The sequence below is a fragment of the Enoplosus armatus genome, chromosome 9, assembly GCF_043641665.1.
Source record: "Enoplosus armatus isolate fEnoArm2 chromosome 9, fEnoArm2.hap1, whole genome shotgun sequence".
NCBI lineage: Eukaryota > Metazoa > Chordata > Actinopteri > Centrarchiformes > Enoplosidae > Enoplosus > Enoplosus armatus.
The window spans coordinates 19,271,295-19,285,223 of NC_092188.1; the positions used below are offsets into that span (position 1 = coordinate 19,271,295).

General features: G+C 43.2%; 1 protein-coding gene across 1 annotated transcript in view; it reads left to right on the forward strand.

Moving 5' to 3' along the window:
* The window catches only part of znf407 (zinc finger protein 407), a 138,096-nt gene that overhangs the window by 99,873 nt on the left and 24,294 nt on the right, over nt 1-13,929 (forward strand). The window lies entirely within an intron of this gene.

Consider the following 13,929-nt stretch of genomic DNA (forward strand, 5'->3'; position numbering starts at 1 on the left):
GAACTCCCAACCCGCTTTACCTCCCGTGCTAACCACTGCGTCACCATGCCGCCCGAAGTTTAGAGTCCAACAATGCACCTTTGCAGCGACCTGGCATTATCTGTGTGTACTCTGCTGTACCTCGGTGCCTGTTCTCTACACCCACAACATTCCATGCATTTCCTGTCTGTCAGGAGAAAGACTTGAACTTATATGCCTACATTTAGAAACAATGTTCAGTGATGTCTTCTGTATCTCTGGAGGGGGCTTTTTAGTTTGAGAAAATAGCCCATATTGATGTCATCAGGGTTTTCGATAACCCTTGGGACAACTTTTTAACAGAAAACCTGCATCACAAACTGGAAATGTGGAATTTGAAAGGCTAGTCAGCGAAGGTCTAAAAAATGCAATTGAATTGCATTATGGGACGTATAGGATCCAGTGTTTCTGGGGCTTTGCCCACACTAGGGACTAAAAGTCAGGATGCCTCTTCCTGTATCTCATTATTTTTAAATCTGTGTCTTTAAGTCCCCCAAACTTTATAGTGCCATAGTAAATCACTGGACTGCCCCCTAAGTGCCTTGACCGAGGGCAGTTTAATGGTGGCCTTCACTATTTTTCTGCTATTTCGAGCATTTGAACCCTACCACCTTCCATTTACTAACTTGTATTCCAATGTGTAATGTGCACACAAACGTCTACACACCGTTTATACCCACAAACAAATCAACATTTGAAATCATTCCACTGAATTAAATCACCTGGCTGCCCCTGCAACCCTGCCCAGGCCCTATTATTCCACAGAGGTCAGATCTTCCAGAATCCTTGAGTGTGGTTTTTGTCGATGGATCGAGTCTTGCTATTCAATGCTGATGGAGGGCACCCAGCCACAAAGAGGCAGCACTCAGATTGCTGGTCTAGCCATCCCTGCCAATCATTCAGGCCATAGAGACAGATGAAATCTTGTTCCTCCTCTATTGGTTCCTTTGTATCACAGTGTTCTTCCTTTGTCCTTGAAGGCCACCAAATCCAATCGGCAGAGTGCTTGTCCTTCAGAGGAGCAGAGAGGACAGCCTTTATCCTGTTATCCCTTTGACCTTAAATAAAAGCAGTAGAGTTGGAGGGGAGCTCCATGGGAAAGAGGCCAGACAGGGACATTACTAGAAAATGGCTGCATTCTGGGGGCACTGTGGTTTATTTCCTATTGAAACTGAATGGATCTGAGTTGTGTCTTTGTGATGACCCTGAAAAGTTTATTTCTTTGAATTTTTCAAACAGGCTTATTTTTGGTATAATTTCTATTCTTCAAATTCAAGGACCAACTTCTATCTCCAATCTCCATGTCCTAACCTCCCTGCACAACCTTTTTACCTTCACCTATTCTTAAGAACACCCCCCTGCTTCATATTCTCTGTACCCTCTCACCTTAAGTCAAAGCACACCTTTACGCTCCTTCTTACCCTTTCACCCCACAATTTCCCTCACCTCTGTTTGTCCTTATGCATGGCTGACCTTTGGTGAAGAAGCCTCACAGATTCATTTTGTTTCTCTGTGTCGCCCTTACTGTGATCTGTTAAGCCATATGAGAACAGTTAAACCAAGTAAAGAAGGATTTTTCTCTGTATGTGTCCAGGCCAATGCTGTGGCTTCATCTTAAAGGTGGTTATGATCCAACTGAGATTCCAGCCGGCTATAGTGAGCAACGTATACTGTGGGTTTCAGTTTTCAGTTTTCTGGGCGAAGGTCAGGCCTTGTCTGGAACGAGCCTCGTCTTTCAGTCATCTGGAGGAAACCTATCCTCCTCTTTCAGTCAAGTTAAGCAGCATGTTTTCAAGATGTCATCTTGACGCTCTAATTTAGATTCTGCTCACACCACACCGCAGATATGAACCCAAAGAATGACAGCAAAAGAAATTATCCAAAAATGCAGCTGATGGTGTTTCTTACCCTAGAAGAAAATTCTTTACGACACCAGTTTCCAGAGAGAGATTACTGATCCTACTTTGCTTTCATTGATGCATTACAGTTTGCTCAAAATTTTGCTTTATGCTTGCGACACATAAATAAACTATTGTAGCAATGCAGAAATCAACAACCTTCCTTACGTGATTAACACCAAAACAATCAAGCTATAGGTAGTTTGAAAAGGCATTGAAAGTACACTTGTGATTACTCCCTCTTTCAAAAGAGGGAAAAAAGCGAGGTGGGGGTGGTAGCAGAAAGAGCAGTGTTTCATCTAAGTAGACAGAACGAGACCAAAAGAAAGAGACAGGGGAAAAAAAGATTAGGAAGGTAGATGTTGAATTAACCTGCTTGTGATTGCTCTCTGTCAGAGTGGCACCAGGGCCAGCAGCGAGAGGCAAATCATCTGTGATGGCCCTTCCCGCTGTTCCCCCTTTGAAAGACACAGATCAAACGCACCCTAGTCACGGGCCCTTGCAGCCCCTCGCACCGGATTGATTGACACCCGAACGTCTCCGTTGCTGCACTGTCTTTCCACATCACTCTCTCTCTCTTCCTCTCTCTCTTGCTCTCTTTCCGTCTTCCCTTCTTTATTCAGCGTCGCACTTCGAATTAAAGCCCTTCTCAAGGATGAAAGCAGAGGTCCTTTGCAAACGAAGGAAGAGAGGGAATTAGACCCAGCAACTGATGGAGGGGAATGATGATTAGAATTAGAGGGGGGGGAAGGAAGGAAAAAAAGAGGTTAGATATGTGAGGGGAAAATGTTGCTGATAGGACACATTTTAATAAAATGGTAATGACAATTGTCTTCCTTGTGCGATCTGCAGAGAGATAAGCCAGAAAGAAGTGGCAGTGCCTGTGTGATCTCAGCTTAGATAGCACTGCAGCAGAATTAGGCTACAGGTACCTAAGAGCGCCGCGATCAAATTACCCCTCTTCTAGAACTTTCTTTCTAGTTAAAATGCCACAAGTACGCTATGAATGGAGCGGCTTTGGGAAACGGTATATTTCCTTCTTTCTTTGCTATCTCCCCACAGCGAGGTCAGCTATGGTTGCAGGGCAATGGCTTTGTTAAATCAGCCTCCTGTCCAGTTCAGTACCAAAAACCATGTTACACGCACACACACACACACACACACACACACAGGTGAAATGTCGCCATTAGCTTTGTCAGAGCATCTTCATCCCACTATTTTTAATTGTGAAATATTTCCCTAATTTTCAGACGAGGTTATAATTGCACATCTTGGGGGCATAGAGATCAAATGCTTTGTAATTAGCTAACAGCAACTGAGTACTTGGATCTGCTGCTCAGTGCCTAAAAAGATAAAACAAATAAATAAATAAACTTCTTCAAGGCATTGTTGCTGCTTTATGCAGATTCTATTTTCCTTAATAATGCATGATGGATGGCTACTGTAGAGGGCTAGAGGAGACCTGGCCTTGTAAGTGATGATCTTAATACACAGTTACAACCACGGGCAAATTCATTTGTTTGCATATATTTTTCCTTATTAAACAAATCTGTAAACAAATATGGGTTTGGATAGCTTTTACTTAAGTTATGCATCTGTGTGCCTCCCCTGCTCCCCTCCCTCGCTTTCACCTTCTGTTCGTCATGTAATGAAACATTACTCTCCTGAGTTTTACTTGCGTATTGTGTTACAGCAGCGTGTTGGTTTGTGGAGGACAGGTGTGTATGTCATGCAAATGTGTCCTGGTACCCCAGCGCACATGACACTGTGTCGACGTTGTGAAAGAAGCCACAGACACCGGCGATAAAATCAACATCTGTTTCTAATAACAATGTGTTATATGTGACACGTTGCTATGTGGGAAAAAATATGTGGAGAAAAAAAAACAATGCATCAGTTCTTTGAAAAACACCTATAGGACATCAAGTCGTCAGCGTTAGTGATGAACCTGCGTCTTTGTGTCACCTTCCTTATGTTGCATTCACATGATAGGCATTAATGAAAAAAGTCATTCTGTTCAGTACGATGTAAAATCAGATTAACAGGGTGGCTCATTGTGCTGATGCTGTCACTGCGTAGGTTTAGTTATTTTGAGTTGTATCTTACAAAGTCAACAATGAGGGATTTGCTGGCTTAGCCTAAAAGCCAAAAAAATGTAAAATACTTTTACAAGCAAAGAAAAGAGCAAACTATGATGGAAAGGAGCTCAGCTGTTGTTGTTTAAATTATAATTATCAAAGCAATCCCACATAGAAAACACATCATATGCGGTTTTCTGATGTCCATCTGAGAATGGTTCTCAGGATCCAATAAATATGGCCGAAAACATAAATAAATGTGGCTTTTTGCAGTTTCTTCATGTCAGTTTTTACAACACTTTCTGTTTTTATGCCTGTGTTTGTTATTCTGTCTCCATCATATCTAGTTTTCCCGACCACACAAAGCAACCTCAGCAAGCCTGCATGTAGAAACTTGTAGATTAGCTCAAGCCTGTGTCGGGGTGTTAATTGGACTATTCCCTCGTGGAGGAACACCTTTCAGCTTTATCTGGTCGTGTATGGCTCACTTTGAGGTGAATTGTTTGGAACTCACACCTCTGTAGTCCCCTTCGGCCCCTTCATCCCACCATTAGATGTTGCACTTTTGGACACATATGGTGGTTCTGTGTATAATACCTTCCTCTTTCCAAACACACTCCACATGTAGTCAATGCCAGTGCGTCCTTGGAGACATGCAACAAGGGGGTGTGCGTGAATGTGTTTTGGGGGTTAGCTAAGCGGTTTAGGGGAAACACACACCGTCGGTTGCATGCGTCTCAGTAAACCAATACGGGGCCGGTCTGGGCCGAGCAGGCAGCAATTCCTGCATAATGACCTGCTCCAATGAGCGTGAAAACTCCCCCAACCGGCTGCATTTATCACACATCAGCCACAACAAGCGGTCTTTTGTTTCATCCTCTTCTTCCCTTCCCTTCCTCCTGGCGCCAATCCGAGAGCCTCCTCTCAGCCGTTTAGTGGCCATTCAGAGGCTTGACTGACAAGTCCCATCCAATCAGTGTGTGCTCCGTATGTGAAGTAATGTCTGCATTATGTTTTTGCCACCTTTAGGCCAACACAGACACGGTAAATGATGACTGGAAGTGTAGTGTCATTGACAGACTGGGTCAATCTCTGCCTCTGTCGGAGCCTCTGGACAAGTTCTGTCACTGTCAGAATATTTGAGGCGGATTGATGACACTCGATATATGCTCCCTGGCGTTGCAATGGCACAATTATGTTAGGTGCTTGCTTATGTTGCACTATTCTAAAAAGTTGCAGATGGCTTATGTAGGGCACAGCCTGTAACAGTTGCACAGTGTGATAGCAGGACAAAAGGATAAAAATGTTCAGTCTGCATAGGTTTTTAGTCTAACGCTACATTCTGAAACTGACTGAAGCTACTTTTCCTGGAATGCTACTGCTAGTTTTTGTTTGGATGCACCACACCAATTCTGTAGTGTGAATCAGGGTAAACTACTACTTTTTAGACATTCTGAAGGGGTTGCCTATAATGTGTCAGCACACACATGAGATGCTTGACTTCTTCTTTTAATAAAAAGTTAAAAGGAAGAAATATTTGCTGTATGTTTGTAAGAACATCAGTAGGAACACTGGAGTATGCTTTCATGTGAACATACAGTACTTAGACAGAAGCGCACACGTAGACACACACAAACACCTTCTGTGAGTGACGTGTGGTGGGGATGCTCGCGGGCAGGGCTGCTCCTCCTGTATGGGACAGTGAATATGGGACCAGACAGGCCGCCTGCTCCTATAAAGCCTCATCCATAATTCAATCCTCCTTCTCCCTCAATTCAGACATGCTGTTCATATCCAGCTACAGCTAACAGCTAAGCTGTCTAAGACAAGAAACAAAAGAAAGAAAGAAAGAAAGAAGTAGGTATTGATGAGGAAGTGGAGTTAAAAGGAAAGCGAAAAGATAAGAAAGAAGAGTGGAAATTGTTTAGGAGAGCAGGTTGTGATGCAAGGCCAGACTGCTGATCACTTTCAGCCCGGCTTGCCCCGTCTTGACCTTTACTGAGTCAACACAGCTCCTAGTACCAACATGTTTTCCCTGATCTACACCCTCATTGGCTGAAGTGCACTTCAGAGATCTCCACCACGACCTTTGCCCCTTTTACTGTGCCAAGGACCCTTGTCTTCCTCCTTCGCCTCTGTAGCCTCCGTGTGTCGTCTGTTTGGTGGCTCTACAAACGTCTCAGCATCTCTAATTACCAACAGGCTCAACTTTCCCAACTAAACAACCAATTACCAGCGCTTTAGCCCAGCCCAGTCCCATGTTTCCTGATACAGTGGCCTATTAGGGCCCCTTATTTCTCCCCCAGCATAATTGAATCCCCTGGCTGCTCATCAGTGGGCTAATTTCAGCCAATGTGCAGAGTTGGTAATCAGAGGGGCTGCCTATTACACTATCAGACCCCAATTAAGTGCCCTCTTATTTCCAACATAACAAGCCACTATCACTACTGCTGTTATTGTATTTCCCTCTTTAGTGCCCAGTTTTGTTTGGGTAAATCTGTGGTCTGTTTGGAAAGCAAGAAGAAAAGGAGGGAAAAAGTGGAAGAGAGGGGTGTTAAGTTAGCGTTGGTACAGGTGGTGTTTTAAGAAAGAAAGAGGAGGACACTAATTATCTGCCTGTTTTTCTGCTGTCTGATTGATATAGCTCAGTGGTTAGGATGTTTCTAAAAAAACACAACAGTCCTTCTCTGTGCAAACTCTTACTACAACAGATTTCATCAAAAGATGCTGCATTCTAAAACTTTGCACAATTAATAAAAAATAAAAAAAAATAGGATTTCATGAACCAGCAAGAGTTCTATGTAAAAAATACTCCTGCCTTCCGCCTAATTCACAAACTTAGTGATGAAGCTAATGAGTGAAATTCAAGCATCTCATTAACATAAGAGAATGCCTTGCCTGATCTGTTGCAAAAAAAAATTTCAGATCATGTTTTTTGGGTTCAATGAGTACATGTCACCGAAAATCTTGTTAGAAAATTTATGGGCAGTGAAGTTTTTAAACTTTAAAAAATTCAAACATCTATCTCCCGCTGCCACTTGGGTCTGCCAAAATCTGATGTGGCTTAATGCAGCTTTAACTTGACAAATAGATTTGAAATGGAAAAAAGTTCAGAGATGAATGCCTTCACCACCGGCACCTCTTTCTGTCCTCTCACAAGTACAGAATATCTCACTTTTTTTCCCCCTCTTTTCTTATCCTCCCTCCCTCTTTCTCTGTCCTGTCTTGGTGACTGGTGCAGCTGAGGGGAGCCAGAGTGTGAAAGAGGCCCACAGAGGGCTGGTGAGGACTGTCTTAGCAAAGCGTGTCTCAAGTCTGGGACTATGTTTCTGCAGCATTTCAGTTAGAGCGTGTGTACATGTATATATATGTGTGTGTGTGTGTGTGTGAGTGTGTGTGTGTGTGTGTGTGTATGGTAGCAAGAAATAGTCTGTGTGCGTGTCTCAAAGTCTAAGTGTGTGTGTGTGTGTGTGTGTTTAGTGTTGGTGTCGACTCCCCATAGCCTAATTAAAGGGCGAGGAAAGCCACTCACGGGGAGATTAAACCTAAAAGGGTAAATTAGCACTCAAAAGGGGTGTGGCAAATTCACACATACGCACAGGCCATGAAATCTTTTCTGACACCTGTGAAAAAAGGGAAAAAGAGAATAAGGAGGAGAGAGGGGGAAAAACTTTTGTGTTTCTATAGCAGAGCTCTGTGCTATGTATTTGTTCAGATGAGGATCTGCACGGGGCACTTTATTTGAAATCTGTGTTTGGGAAGCTGCTGGGTCCATGATGTGTGCTTGGGTTGGCTGATTAGCTGGAGGACCTGTCTATTTTACCTTATTAATTTACTTACTGAGTTGTTGTAAGTCGCTTTGGACAAAAGCGTCTGCCAAATGAATGTAACAGAATATAATTACTGGACGGCAGCGCAAATGTCAGATCAAATATCAAATTGAATATGGTTACTACCTAATAATATCAGAACAGCCTTTAACTCTTAATTTCAGTGCTACATGTTTTACCAAAAATATTTGGATTCTGGCTTAATTGACCCAGTCATGGAGCTGTAAACCTTCACTGAATTTCATGTCTTATATTTCATTCTAACTTGCATTAAACAATTTGTAAAACATTTAATTGAACTTGCTAACTTACTTATATTTTTCAACTTACATCATGTAATGACTTACCGTGCTGTTAGGTTTGGCTTCATTTGTTGTGGTATTGTATTGTAAGTAGTATAGTAGTAGTATTCTAGTGATTTATTATTGTACAGTACGTCCACAACGCTTGGGGACCTGCAAGAAACACACTTAAAAAGACAGGCAGAGATATACAAGTCCCTATATGTGATGTGGAGTATTTAAAACATCCATGTTCCGTGTTTATAAAGCAGGCTCTTTGTTATTTGTAGTCTCCAAACCATCAGGGTTATGTCACAATTTTCATTAATAATTCTTCTCTACCAAATACTAAAACATTGAAAATTGGGCCCTTTCACTCATTAATTCAGTCATAAAGCACAGAGGGGACTGATTTACATGTTTAAATTCAGTGACCTCTGATACCTGTTGGCAAAGAGTGTGTGTGATGTTGTAAAACACACGTGCATGCACACATATGTGAAGACAGATGAGTGTCACATCATTGGTCACCCCGTTTTTATATAAATATCCCACAATTCAACAATTCGTGCATTAACGCCCTGGGCTACACTGATATCTTTTTATAACAGTCTGCCCATGTTTTAACCCCCGCGCTACTCTCGCAGTGCACCAGCTTGCTTTCTGCCTCTTTCTTCTTGTGCCGTGTGTTTGTGTGTGTTCTGATGTCTTCCCATTTGTGTGATGTGCTTGCGTGTGTGTGTGTGTGTCTGTGCGTTGAGAGTGAGTGATGTGACTCTGGGCCAGCAGCTGAATATGCCATGCTATCTGTCTCTCTATCTGTTTGCCGGTCTGTCTGTTGTCTCTTCTGCGTTTGTCTTCTACTCCTGTTTGACTGCTATCAGACAAGTGTGTTGTTTGAGAGAGAGAGTGTGTGTGTGTGTACATGTCATCTGTCAGTGTCTTACTCCAGAATCAGACATCTAACAGAGAATCTCAGCCTGGCACACACGCACACACACACATACTGTATAAAGATGCATACACACACACACACGGTTTCACACAGAACTTCATCTCCTATCGTATAGTTCTTTGCCCCAAGGACTAAGTGTGTATGTTTGCACGTATAAAAGATTTCATGTGTATTGATGTGTTTCTGGGAATACACACAAACACACACACACTCTTGCATGTCTTTCTGTTTGTGGGTGTAAGAAAATAGATCTTGGTTCTGTCACGGCTGGGCCTGCAGGCATAAGAGGCCTTAACGGATGTCTCTCTCAGTGAAACACACACACACACACACACACACACACACACACACACACACACACACACACACAAAGAGGTCTCAGACCCCTCTCCCTCCTGGACTCGCAGTGAGGAATACAGATTCAGGCTCCTCTCTAGATAGTGATCAGCCTCACCGTGGCTTCAGAAATGCTATCTTCACCGGGCGACTGAATTGATAATACTCCCCCCTACGCATTTTATTACAAAGGCCCAGTTTGTAAAAAGGTAATCATTTACTGTTGCTACTATCTCCCCTGAGCCATACATCTTCTGTCTTCACAGGACAAAGTTCTCCCGCTGCTACCAACGCTGTTTTTTCGTATTTTGTTGTCGCAGGTTTGTAGACGGCTACTTTTAGGTTTATCACCTCCGGCCGCCTCAGAGTTTTACACATACAACAGTCCACCAGGTAGAATTAGATCTTTGTGTAAAATGTATGTATTTTGTGTTTTTGTATGCATGCGTGGGCACTGAGTGTTTATGTACAGCGTGTGTGTGTGTGTGTAGGGGACAGAAAGGCTGAAAATGACAGTGAATGAAGGACTAATCCCTTTGGGCACATAGCGGAATCCAATACCAAGTACCAAAATCTCATCATTTCAATTATCATATTTATCATATTTATTCATTTTCTCCCAGCCAGGCTTAATGCTGTCTCTCTCTCTCCGCCTCCCTCTCCCTCTCCCTCTCTCACCGCTCCTTCTTCTGTACATTAATCTATTTTTTCCCTCCATTGCTCTCTCCACTGGCAACATGTGAGCCTGCCAGTCATGTTGATTGACAGCACTCAAGTGGCCTACGGAAAAGCAGCTCATTTTTTCTTTTCCTTTTTTTCTTTTTTTGGTCAGACGTTGTGCCAGTGATGCCGGGGCCTTATCAGGAAACCCAATTTATTGCCGTTTCTCTGGGCGAAGGGGGTTGCCACTCACGCTGACTGACAGCTCTCAGATTTGCAGGCTGCAGTGTAGGGATTTCCTTTAAGTTGTTATGTTTTTCTTGTTTTTTTTTTTTTGTTCAGTCGGAGATTATTCTGCTACACATTGACGTACATACATGCTTTACACACACACAAAGACGCAGCAGATAGATCAGCTTAGCTCCCTCGTCTCCAAACCGTTTTGTTTTCGTCTGACCTTGGCGGTGATTTTGACTGACGGACGGCGATCCGCGGTCCTGCCCGCCACACAGCGGGTCAAGTTCAGCCTTGTGAACATCTTTGTTTGGGTAATTGTTTTATTTTGGGGGGAGGAACTGAGGATAAAGAAAATAAACTCGCTTGATTCATGCAGAGATTGGTATTTTCCCTTGTTTTTTTATGTTTTTATGTGCGAGTGCACAGGATTTGTTTTCTTTGCTCAGAACATTACATGTGGGAATGTGGGCTCATGTATGAATTTATATTCTCAACTGTGTGTTCTCACATTTCCCACCATGTCTGTGTGTGAATGAGCGAGTCTTGTATATGTGTGTGAGCACACAAAAATGTTTGCTTACATTTGATGTGCATTTGAAAACACATCTATGTATGTCATCATGTGTGAGTCTTTTGCATGTCCCTGTCTGTGTATGCATAAGAGGTCTGTGTGTGTGTGTGTGTGTGTGTGTGTGTGTGTGTGTGTGTGTGTGTGTGTGTGTGTGTGTGTGTGTGTGTGTGTGTGTGTGTGTGTGTGTGTCAGCTCCCGTGTGTGAGTTTGTGTGTCGAGTATGACCTCCGAATCCTGAGGCTTATCGTGGCGGTGTTCCACATTATTGATAGCGAGCGGAGATATCGACAGGCCAAGCGCCGGCAGCTTGCAGCAGCGCCGGCAAGCGGGATGGGACTTTGATATGACATATTGTGCGTCTCAGCACAAGCCATAAATAATTCTGACACGTTTTTGTATGCATGGGAAAGTCCTTGATTCAGCCTCCCATAAAAATAAACTTCTATTATGGAAGGTATTTGTCAAGTGGGTGCGTGATGGATGGCCCGGCGTTTACCCCGTGGCAGGACGATGGGTTATGGATGCCCGCCGCCCCTTGCCGGGGGAGGAGTCGCACCCAGCAACGCTGACACCAGAGTAATTACTGCCCTCCTCACCACGGCAACGGAGGGAGGGAAGTGGAGGAGGGATGAGGGCAGAGAGTTGGGGGGTGGGGGGGTTTATACACACACCTGCAACTGCCTCCATCCCTCCCGCCACACTGTCCTGTTACGCCACCAGCGTAAAGTGATGAGGGTGATGAAGGCTGTAAGGTCAGTGATGATTGGACACAGATGGATGGATGGATACAGTAAATGGATACATAGATTTGTACATTGATTGATTCCTCATGAAGATGTTATGTGTCATATTTTTAAACATCAGTACATTATTAGTTCTGACATTTTTGCTTGATTACTGTAAACAAATGAGGCCGTGGCAGTGGTCATGAGTACTCGTCTCCATCTTGTTGTGGGGGAAACGTTGGTGTTCTCTTCATTGTAACACAACATTTCTCTTAAACCACATTGCTCCCACTTTGACCAAAGGTTATTTTCCTGCTTCTCTTTATCCTTGAGCTGACGCAATTTGACGATTAAACGATGAATCAGTTGACAGTCAGAAAATTGATTGACAGTTTTGATAAGGTAAGATAAACATTATTGATCCCACGCTGGGAAACCTAAGTGTCAGAGCAGCAAAAGAATGTACAAGAAGTGGTACATTGTATAAATAAGTAACCTTAGATAACAGAAAATACTATATACATTATGAGCATCTACTTTATAAGAAATGAAGCATTGAAACAAAAACAAAAGACACTTAATACTATATACACCCAACATAAATAGTAACTATGAAGTGATTGAGACAAAAGTATTAAGTTAGGATTAACTGCTTTTCTCTGTTTAATATCATTGCAGATGAATGAACCTTTTGCTTTTGGACAGTTTATTGGACAAAAGCTACTGCCTTGGTTCTGACGTAGACTAAATGATTAGTTAATCAAAGAAATAATCATAATTGCAGCCCTTGGTTGTTTACTAAAGATAATATATATGCTGCAATAGTTGATTTTTCTGTCACCCTTTCAGCTCTTTGACAGTCTATTATTGCCAACAACCCTGGAAGCTTCAACTTCAGTGCTCGAATGTAATCCAGTTGATTTTCCCCCCCAAATCTGAGCTCGTGGTCCACAATGTAAAAAATTTAACATTTAAGAAATGATAGACTGACATTCAACTTTGTCTAGAGTCAGTACACTAGCATACTCATATGCCTCAAAATGAATGTTGTGATGACTTACTGACACTGAAATTATAAATGTAAGATTCAGTTTTATGTTAGTTTTGCAGATAAAGGTTGTGCAGCTTGATCTGATAAAAGCACAGTATAAAGAAAATGAGTACTTTAGCAGAGCAAAGGTGTTTGTTTGTGAGTTAGTTTGCATACATTTACAAGCTTATGCCCATGCATTCTCATGTCGGCACACTTATGAATATGTACAGGCATATTATGTGTGCTAATGAGCGCAAGTGCGTATGTTTGTGTGTCAATCTGTGGATCCAGTAGCCAGATTGAGTTGAGGCTTGGGTGCCATCTGAGGAAGAGGAGGAAGGTAGGCGTGGGGTGACGAACAGGTGAGGGATGGGTGCTCTACTAACCACCACTACCTCGACTACCCTGCGTGGGTGTGCAGGTGGGGCAGGGGGGTCAAGGTGGGGGCCTCAGTGGCAGCCCGTCAGTGGGAGTGACACCTGTTCACCACTGCCCACCCCTTCATCCTTACAGCTGCTCCACTCCGTCTGCCTCAACCTTTCCCTCCGTTCCCTTCCTCCTCCTCCTCCTTCTCCGTAGCCGGCAGCGCGGAGGAGAAGCTCGTCACAGCAGGCTGGGGAGCAGTGAGTAGGACCGATCCAGATGTTCTTACATGCGAGGAAGGAGGGTTTTGTCAGGACACAAACGCAGGCAATTACTGTAACATCAGCAGATTGCCTCAGTGCCACTAAGGCTGCTGTTAAGTGAGATGATTGGTACAAGATGGTGAGTGTGAATCGACTGGCATAAGCCACACACGCCGTCTTCAAAAACACAGGTGAGCCTAGACCTTGGATGTGTTTTCTGTGCAACCCTGCAGTTTGTCAGTAATACACAGTCATTTCATCGTTTTGCTAAATTTTATAATTATTCCAAAGTTCAACAAAAAGTTTCCATTTTGAAGAAAAGATTAAGTAGCAGTTAGAGTTGGGTTATTTTCCCAAACTACACACCTGCTGAGAATCATACAGTACATCCCTGTTGAGAGTGTAGCACCGCCCAAGACGATTGTGATTGGTTTGAATAAATACCAACCAGCCAGAGGATTTTTTCCCTCTATTCCAGAATGATAATGGGATCAGCCAGACCTTTCTCCAGTGCTAAAACAAAGTGTGGAGATGAGAGAGGTCTGGCTATGCGAGACTAATGTCAAGCTAAATAGCTGGTAACCTATTACACATGCTATACCTCCACTACTCCCCTTGCATACCAATGCAGACTGAGGCAGACAGTATTAAGAAATGCTTGTTTGCATGGATCGGGCCTTG